The 10709-nt window shown below is 34.6% G+C and overlaps 1 long non-coding RNA gene across 1 annotated transcript; it reads right to left on the bottom strand.

Moving 5' to 3' along the window:
• Window positions 1–2119: 2119 nt before the first annotated feature.
• On the bottom strand, window positions 2120–3394 carry LOC141652066 (uncharacterized). The gene is made up of 3 exons (XR_012546955.1): window positions 3365–3394; window positions 2348–2417; window positions 2120–2253 (listed from the first exon to the last, which is right to left on the bottom strand). It is a non-coding gene; the product is annotated as an uncharacterized LOC141652066 (long non-coding RNA).
• Window positions 3395–10709: the final 7315 nt, after the last annotated feature.

Raw genomic sequence — 10709 nt, 5'->3', positions numbered from 1 at the left:
TCGATTGGTAGCTCGTGGGTTCAATCGAAAGAGGGAGTAGACTACAATGGAATTTTTTTTTTGCGCTGGTCGACATACTTCCATCAGAGTGTTGCTAGCAATAGTTGCACATCAGGATTTAGAACTCGAACAGCTAGATGTGAAGACAACTTTCCTACATGGAGAGTTGGAAGAAGAGATATACATGACTCACCAGACGATTTCCAGTTTCCGGGTAAAGAAGACTATGTTTGCAAAGTCAAGAAGTCCTTATATGGGCTAAAACAGTCTCCGAGGCAGTGGTATAAAAGGTTTGACAACTACATGTTGGAGATTGGCTACACTAGGAGTCCGTATGATTGTTGTGTTTATTACAACAAGTCAAAGAATGAGTCTTTCATTTATCCGATCCTATATGTAGACGATATGTTGATAGGCTGCAGAGAGCAAGTCGATGTTCGAAATTGAAGGGTCTTCTCGGTCTTGAATTTGAGATGAAAGATTTGGGTGCGAAAAGAAAAAATTAAGGGAATGGAGATCTACGGGGATAGGAGAAAGAATAAGCTTTTCTTATCTCGAAAGGCTATATTCGAAAGGTGCTAGCAAGGTTTGGCATGTCTCTTTGCTAAATCCATAGATACTCCTAGTGCATCGAATGCACATCATCTGTCATTGCTTTCTCACCCAAGTCACCAAGAAAGGGGGTACATGTCCCGAGTTCCGTACTCTAGTGCAAAGTGGGTAGTTTGATGTATGCTATGGTCCGCACTAGACCTGATTTAGCACAATCGATCAGTGTGATGAGCCGGTTTATGGGTGATCCAGGTAAAGAGCATTGGCAAGTCAGTGAAGAGAATTTTTCGGTACCTTAAGGGTACATCTGATGTTGGTCTCATTTATGGAGGTGATAGAGAGTGCCTTGTGTCGTGTACTCGTTCGATTATGCGAGATGTTGACAGCAGACGATCAATGACTCGGTTATGTTTTCACTCTTGGTGGTTCGATCGTCGATTGGAAGGCTACATTGCGGCCTACGATTACTTTGTCTACTACTCAAGCGAGTATATGGCGTTGACCGCAGCAGACTAAAGAGGGAATCGGTTAAAAGGACTGGTCGAGTGATTTGGGTCTACATCGAGCAAGCTATTGTATTCTCAGGATGTCTTAGTGCAATATGCTTGGCTAAAGATCAAGTCCATCATGAGAGGACTAAGCATATAGATGTGAGATATCACTTTCTGAGAAATGAGAAGAGGATTAAGGTGAACAAAGTGGGTACTGCGATAACCCACCGACATGTTCACTAAGCCAGTTCCGCATAACAAGTTCCAACATTGTTTGGACTTGCTAAATATCTCATGATCTGTAATTGCCCTCTTGGGGGCAATATCGAGAGGGGGAAGGGAGAAGAGCTTTCTGGTACATCTGGCATTTATGGGAATGCATCTGGTACATCTGTCTGTTTGTGAGAGAATTCAAGTCAAGGTGGAGATTTGTTGGGTTTGTGCCTTGATTTTGTTAACCGCCGCTTCGAATAACTATGCAGGGGTCTGTCTTGGGCCTTTATTAGGTCATTCTGTATTAGGTCTTAGAGAGTATTATATAAACTCTCTAAGCCTCTACCTAGCAGTTATGTTTATCATACCGTCTGAATCTGAAATCTGAAAACTCCTCACATATCAATAAAACTCTCTTCCTTCTGCCCTGTGGACGTAGCTAACACACCGTTAGTGAACCACGTAAATCTGTGCGTTTGTTTCTTTATTGTTTTTATCAGTTCTTTCTTGCTTCTGTTATAACAATCTCCTATGTAATTACTCCCCCGTCACAATTATTTGCCCCTCCGTCTCAATTATTTATTTACTTTTGATTAAAATAAAATACTCCACACAAAAAATATAAAAGATAACCACCAAATGATTGGGACTGAAGAACACTACTGTTATATTCATCAAGCATTCAACTTTGACGCCTGTTACCTATATTTCTAATCTTTTTAGACCCAAAAATCCTAAAGACGTCCATTACCGTAATAATTCCATTTATTTATTTTCACATCGTATCTAATAAAAAATTTCAAGACAAAAGACCAAAACGAGACGAGCGAAATAAAAAATTCCAAGATTAAGACCATACCGGAAAACGAGACGAGCGAAACAACAAAAGAAGACGCTTTTATGGCGGAGACTTTTGTGTTGTAATCCAATTCTGCCATCCCGTAAAACGGAGGTCGATCATCAGCAGCAGCTTCTAGATTTCGAAGCTCGATTTCGGCTGCACAATTAAAACAAACATTAGAATTTCAGGTACTGTAAATTAGAAAACGCAAATGATTTACTTGTCGCAAAATAAATTGTAGTAAACTTACAATATTCATATACTTCTACTGGAGGATCCTCCATCCTATCGAAACTCCGCTTCTCTCCTCTCTCCATCTTCTGCGAGCGCAAAAACAGTAGGTAAAATTTTGAATCAAGGTAGAATCAAAGTAAGAAGCTTTTGAACTATACAAAATTAAAACTTGAAAATTTTGGTTCAAAGTAAGAAGCTTTAGAATTAATAGTTGAAAATTTTATTAGAAATAACTCAATAAGTGAAATTAAGTTAATAAAAATTCTGGGTTTCAATCAATTCCAAGAGAAGTGAAATCATTAACCAAATTCAACTTTACAAAAATATATACAAAACAAAACACACACACAAAAAAAAAAAAAGGTGTAAATATTCAACTCCATGATTAAATTTGTTGTAGATAAGAAACTTGTTATTCAGGTCAAATTAAGCCAGCTAATAAAATATAAGTAAATAAAATTAAGAAGTGGAGAAAGTTGGATTCTTTGCTATAATAATTAAATTGAAGTGAAAAATTTGATTACTTGTTGAAAAATAAGGGGGTGTTTGGTTCAACTCATAAAGGTATGAGGTATGGGTTTGGAATGAGCCAAACCCATACCAAGTGTTTGTTTGGCAAAAATAGAGGTTTCATACCTATACCTCAAACCCATGAGGTATGGGTTTCTCATACCCAAGGAGGGAGGTGGGTATGAGATTGATACCCATGGGTATCAAGTAAAAAAACCAAAAAACATGAAAAAAACTTAAATGGTACATTTTAAATGATTTTTTTTTTCATTTATTTAATCAACTCTTCATTTTCATGATTTTTTAGTATCAAAAATAAATATTTTTAATGTTGTATTTTAGATTTTTCAACTTTCATGAAGTTCGATCTCATTCCACCCAAAATTGAAACAAACACATGGTATGGGGAATCAAGTTCCAAACCCTTACCACCCGGGTATGATTCCTGATTCCAAACCCATACCCACGCGCGAACCAAACACCCCCTAAAGGAATTTTAGAGGAAGTTTCAGAAAGTTATAACCTTTCCAAAGGAAGTTGTTGGGTTTAACTGGAGAAGTAGATGGTAAAGTTTAGGGTTTTTAGTCTTACAGTATAAGGTCCCAAATTTTAGGGTTTTGAAAGGGCTTACCGTTTGAGCTTTGTGTATCTTGACCATAATATTTCAAGCCTTAAGTATCTTGACCGTAATATTTCAAACGTAAGTACGGAGTCGAATAATTATTGATGTTGGCTAATTGATCGGGTGACCAGCGAGTCGAATAGGCCGATGGTAAATCATACCACAAATCCATACGAAACTTTGTGGTTTTTTTTAAGACACCTAAATTATTATTTTTAAATTCCATTGATTCGGTGAACAATGAAAATAATGGAGGGTAATGTGGAAGATAAAAAAATAACACAAATAAACTTAAAAAATGGTGTCAAAACCGTTTTAGCGTTTCAAATCAGAATGGTCAGTCTAAGAGAAGACCCAAATAAACTTATTGAGAGGAAAAAAGGGATAGAATCCTTGCTCAATAATAATGTCTCATGGGGCAGTAGATAAGCGTCTGAGGAGACAATTAGCAGTGGCGACTGGCGACACCACAAGCAAAGGTGGTGGAAGACCATAAACAGCACACCACCACAATAAAATCATCACTAAGATTTTTAATTAAACTATACAAGATCATTATCACTGTTAAGCTGAATACAACCTCGAGCGAGATTGGCTAACAAAGCCGCATGTATAACTAATCAATAGTTCAATACCTATATCCGTATTATAAGAAAAAAACAAATAGTTGGAGGGCTTCATCTTCCTCCTACAAGACATAAAATCCTTTCAACAAACGAAAGATTGGATTCAAACACAATGCTTGTTTTATTTTATTCATATCTTTAGTTACATATCATTAAAAATTGATATTTATAATACACTCGGTAAAGCAATTTAAACAAGAACTCGCATGACTATCTTTTATTTGTATTGAAGATTCTTCTCACTCATCAATAGTGCGCAAAAAACAAACGTAAACAATTCAATGAAACGGAGGAAATATTTTCAAACTATATTAAGGTATTTAAGGGGCATACCCTTCCATTATCTAAGATTTTGATTTAGTATTGTATGTCCCTTAGGGTACTAATTGCTGTACGAGCAGTGTCCCTCAGGGTTCTTAAGGTATTTAAGGCCTTAAGGGGCATACCCTGAATATCATTAGAATTGCATAATCAATCAATACTATATATTAAATCCAGAAACCAAGGTACTTCAATGTAATTAAAGAAAGTTATACAAATTAATTATACTATATACTTTTAAATTACTAGCACTGTGTGATGGACCCGATTAAGGGATCTCAATGCAAATATTATATAATTTGGGTTAAAATTAAATTATATAGAAGCTTGGTAATTTTCCTAAACATTTGTAAGAGACTAAAACATGATCAATTTCCTTAAAATAAAATAATTAATTAATATGGTAAATTTCCTTAAAATAAAATAATTAATTAAGATGGTCAATTTCAAGGAGACTAAAAGAAATAAGATGCTTGGTAATTTTCCTAAATATTTATAGAAGACTAGAAGATGGTCAATTTCCTTAAAATAAAATAATTAATTAGTATAAATATGCACACTTATGGTATTAATTATTATCATCATAAAATTATATATTAAATATAAAATTTATGCAATTTTATTAAACTTTATAGTTTATTAGATGTATTAATTATTTAACATAAAAAATATAATATAAGTAGGTTATAAATAATTCAAGTTAGATTCCATAATATATAATATTGCATAATTCTTTCGATTTGATTTAATGCATATATGTAATATATTTATATAAATATATAACCTTTTAAAATTGCATGCCGGCCTAAGTAGTAAAAGTAATTTCGTCAGTAATATGATAGTAATCACTCATTTGAATACTAAAAGTAACAATATTATCAGCGCGACATTAGTGAAAGTGGTAGAAACAACAACATGAGTAGTAAAATAATCAATATTAATGCGACAATAGTGTAAGTAACCAGAATAGTTACGGCGGGAGTAGTGAAATTATCATATTAATGCAGCAGTAGTGGCAGTAATAATAATTACGGCAAGAGTAGTGAAAGTAACAATGATTACGGGCAAGTAGTGGAATGTTATTACTATTATTTCACTAATAAGAATAAAATATTAATAGCAGGAGTAGTGAATTTGTCTCAAAATTTATTTCATCGTAATTTTAGGATATATCATAGAAAAATATATTAATGATAAATTTATGGGTTATGCAACTTTAAGTAATTTTATTTAATGAAAAAAAATAATAGTAAGCAGAGGTAGCCCGGGCGAAGCCGGGCACCCATACTAGTTAATAAAGTGTACAAGCCTAGGTATATATACTATTACAGTGAGAATGAAAGGCTAACCTAGAACATTATAGTTGCCGTAATACAAGGCCAAAGAATAGGAAACAAGATCAAGCTAATATATTATACACTAATGTATATGTTAACTATATACTAATAAGATAATTAGAAGATACGAGGAATATACTACGTAATATTCTCAATATACCCTTCCATTATCTAAGAGAAAGAGTGGCATAAAACTATCAAACTGGACTTGAATATCTGAAAACCAATTCTTCTCGTGTTGGCAATGTGAATAAATGTTACATGTCAGATTTAGTTTTGGCTACTTATGTTGAGATTTGAGATAGTACGGAACCAGTTTGTGCTTCCCCTAAATCTGTACACTTAAAAGCTTGTTTATTCAATGACAGCTATCCTCTTGCAATAGAGTTCCAGCAGAAGGCAGTGGATGCTTGGGAGGGCCATGGACGTAGTGCAGAAGGCGAGCTTAGGGAATCACGCCAACTATTGGAGCAACTGAAGGCGATTACTGGTGGCGTTTCATCCAAAGATTACCCTACAAAGGCTCTGCCTCTACCGTACTCTAGAGCTGCTAGCCGAGGCTTGCAGGCTCCTCGAACCAGCAGTCCCAAGCAATCTGGTTAAATTGTAAGAAAGTTGTCTCAAGTACTCTAGTTAAGTTCAAAGACGGTTTTTGTTGGTCCAAACCGGATGTATGCCGGGTAAAACAGGCTGGCTTTCAGGCTAATTCGGGATTGTACCCTTTGTATCGAATAATACCTTTGAAATCTCGATTAACTGCTGAATTAGATAGTACTCTGTAGTCTGTACTTTGTTATGAAGATTGTACGTGGGAAGTTATGGAATTTATCTTGTCAATATACGAACTTGACGTAGTTTTTATTTACCTTCTGCTATGTAGCGATTCAGCTGAAAAATCATGCAACTTCAAAGGCTGTATATTGCTTGCGAAGGCATCTCTCAGGTTTTTCTTGACTCAGGAGTCAGGAGCCTGGACACCAAATGCAGTACTGCTAGCTTACTAACCAAAAACACAGATAAGACCGTCTTATACAATTTATGTAACAAACTGAGGTCTCAAGGTTTCGGGGTGAGCTTAGAGTTCCGAATTGATAACTTGTCTTAAATGTCAAAGCCGTATCCTCTTTATCCTGAAAGCTTTTTCTGATTCATTTGGCCAGCTAGCTAACTTGCATTTGTAATGTCGGTAAAAACGGTTGCTCGTGTCTATATCTCAGAATGACACAAACATTGTAAAAGTCTATTGAAAATCATAATCAAAAACAAAGATTTTAAGACATTGACTAAAATTACGGGATAGAGGTGTTTTGAATGCAACATAAATACATAGCAATGTAGCAAGTAGCAAATGCCTAGACCCATGGCCAGAAGTTTGTTCAAATTCTCTATTAACATTACACGAATCTCAAAATAGAATTGATAATCTAGAAAATAAAGTTAGAAGTCATCTTATTCTTGCATGTCAAAATGTGCATTATACCATGTTCCTTCTCATCTCGCTTAACCAAAAAAAAAAAAAAATACAGTGAGATATTGTTTGATTACTTACCCAAAAACTCTAAAATCTTCATCCATAATCAACAATCTTCATCAAAGATAATTATATATAGGCCAACTAACAAAACAGACAATTCAAAATATCCTTTAGTTAAGCATAATATACACACAATGTTTTGAATTTAGATGATGCACAAATATGATGAACATTGCAAATGACAAATTAAATACGGCGCTTGAAACATACTCAATTGATTCGTCGGCTGAGGCTTCACTAACCAGCATCCTAATGCTCACAACGGTTTTGAGCTCAAGTCGGGCCACTTAAAATTCAACAACTTTCCCAAGTTTGTCCCATATGAGATCCCACAACTATTACGGAAAGAGAAACAAAGAATGATCACGTCTATCATCAAAGTTTTAATTAAGAAAATTAATACAAAATTAACCATTTCAAACAAATCTCAAAGAAACCTTTAACTAGTTCGCCATCGCATTTATAGATGACATCATTTACCCGCAATCCTGCTGTTTCAGCACAGTATCCATTGAAAACCTACAAGTTAGGGAAAATATCAAAATTCGCCCGAAGATTCAGACAAAAGTTCATGTTGCATAAAAGTAGGATTCAAATAGAGAAGGTTTTGAGTAAGATTGTAAGTCTTACAATACGCTAGGGCGAGCGCATAAGTGATAAGACATTGAATAACATTCTGTAAGACATTGAGTAACATTCTAATTGAAAACTCGAAAGCACAACTTAAATGGTTAACCCCTCACCTCGTGCTATGGTAGTAAGCACAAAATGGGAGAGACCAACGTTCAGCTTGATTTTATTTGCCAAACAGATTTGTTGTTGCTTACTATTAATATCCACATTCTTGAGAAAGTTCTTACCAATCAATTATAATAAACTGGAAAAGGAAAGGAAACATGAAAGCCAATGCATAATACCAACTGAGAATGAAACAAATACATCAATACCCCAAGTTTCATCAAAAAAATTGAACACGTCATCCAAACAATGTGAAACACAATATGAAATAACAAACAGTGTTGATTCCACAACTCAGAGATCCGGACACCGTATCATGAGGAGTTAAAACCATGGCCACCGTAGCATGGTGCCACATCTGGTGAAAAAACAGATGAAGAAGCTTTGTTGTCAAGAAACAAAAGTCCCATTTATTGAGAACTTATCATGTGACAGTATCATATATTTACATTAGACAAAGTAGTCACATTGCACGGTTCATATTCATAGTTCATGTACATAATAATCTAGCAGCCAGAAAGCTAAGCTAACAGAATACAACATTGAAGTCTAAAACTACAGCCGCCAATCAAAGTTAACCCCTCCTGACACATTGAAAGATTTTTACTTGCAAGATAATTTTGGACACAAGAACACTTTATCCCACATTACTTTCTAGACTAAACAATGCAATACCACTATAGTTATTCTAACCTAAGCTTCAGCACACTTAACCCGCATTGGATACTTGACATCAGAGTTTGAACATGGACACTAAAAACTTTATCTAGAGCGCAAATGCATGAATATGCAACACTTCAAACACAAGAACTTATATAGTATGCCACAAATTAAGAAATGAGACACGAATTACCTTTTCAACAAGGACACCATTGGAAATGTCTGGAAAAGACTTGATAAACTTCTCAAGGGTGACTAGTATAGCTAAATGCAAGTTTCTACCATCAAAAGTTCAAAACCATACTATGGGTGTTGAAACTCCCTGTCATATAGATAATATCAGTTTGTCATATATGTCGTCATAAAACTTGAAGTCTAAATGAAAGTTGTTTAAGTGTAATGGCAAACAAATAATAACCGCAGCTCTTGAAATGACACCACCACCTATGAATAACATTTATTGGTAAGATAGGAGAAGAACGACCAAGATGATAAAATGTTATTCCAATCATTTCTCCAGAGCAGCTGATTATCGGGGCTCCGTCCCCACACTTTTATGAAAAAAAACTGTAAGAAAGAAATTGTAAGTCACTGTTTGAAACTTTGCAATCAACTAAGACGAAGTAGAAAATTAGGGATAGAAAAAAAATTATACCTGATTAAAATGACAACTAATTGTCAACAACTCATTACAATCATATTCCTCACTATCAAACCGCTGCAAACTGAAATCAAATCAAACAAGTAGGGAATTGAGTATATTGATAAGAATATTACATCATAATATTATGTAAATATATTTTTATCATATCTTTTAGTTATTGTATTTGCTCTACTTGTACTACGGCTAGATGTGCTAAGTCAATTGTATTCTCCGTACTCTACGTGTTGTATAAATATTGCTAATTGTTATCAATGAAAATTAAGCTTTATATTTGCATATACCTTAGGTTTCCCGCGGTAGCCATGAAATTGAATGGCTCATTGAAATATTTACCCAAGACAATCACGCTATCTACAAATTTAGCTTTCGAGGAATGATGGCGTGATGAAGCTCCTTTCTCTATACAAGAATCATCATCATCAATCATCATGAATTTTGTGGATGGAAACGAGTTATCTGACTTAAACTTGATAATCAGCAGGTTGAAGTAGAAATCATAGCAGAAAACTTCTCCCAGATACGATTTGTCATCATATGCATGGACAACAATCTATAAAAACAATTAAAACAGACAATTAGCGCGCGCAAGATGGGATTTATGGTTGCTGCACGTAAATAAGAAATGATATCTAAAACGGTTTGGTTCTACAACTTCTAAATACACACCCATTAACACTAGGAGTAGGTCTCTTGAAAGACGGTCTCTTAATAAGGTTTATTGAGAGACCATTGTATAATTTTAAGAAAAAGTGGTACTAAAGGTAATAAAATAGGTACAAATCATGATTAATAATAAAATGGGTACATTTATTATGTAAATAGGTACGAAATTACTATGTCACGATCAACAATAAAAGGGGTACGAAATACAAATAAAATGGTACGAAAGATTGGTCTCTCAATAATTTAGTGAGAGACCGTCTCTTCTAAGTTTTAGTGTAACACGAGTAATAAACCGGTTTACCTTTAAATTTTCCGCCAAGGTATTTTCACCATATACGGCTTCGGAATCGGATGGCTTTTGGAGAAGATTTAGAGAAGTCACTACGGTAACTACCCTTGCTTTCGATAATAGCACCGCAACCTTGCGATACAACTTCTTCACCTAAACAAAAGGTCATCGGAGTTAAAAAAATTTGTCAACCAAAATAATGGTACAAATATACCAAATATTAAAGATTTTAATTTTGTTACCGGTAAAAGAAACCAAAGAAACAACAAAAGGCGTTGCCTTTAGTGTAGTAGTCTTGGTCTTGAGATCGAATTTATCAATACCATTGAACATGGGATGTTCCTCAGCAGATTTTTGGAGATAATTAATCTCGTTTTCAACTGTAAATCGTTGTATTATTAATTAATTTTAAGT

Source organism: Silene latifolia, chromosome 4 (assembly GCF_048544455.1).
Source record: "Silene latifolia isolate original U9 population chromosome 4, ASM4854445v1, whole genome shotgun sequence".
NCBI lineage: Eukaryota > Viridiplantae > Streptophyta > Magnoliopsida > Caryophyllales > Caryophyllaceae > Silene > Silene latifolia.
The sequence above is the reverse complement of the archived record's forward strand: the minus strand, read 5'-3'. Positions and strand labels throughout refer to the sequence as shown.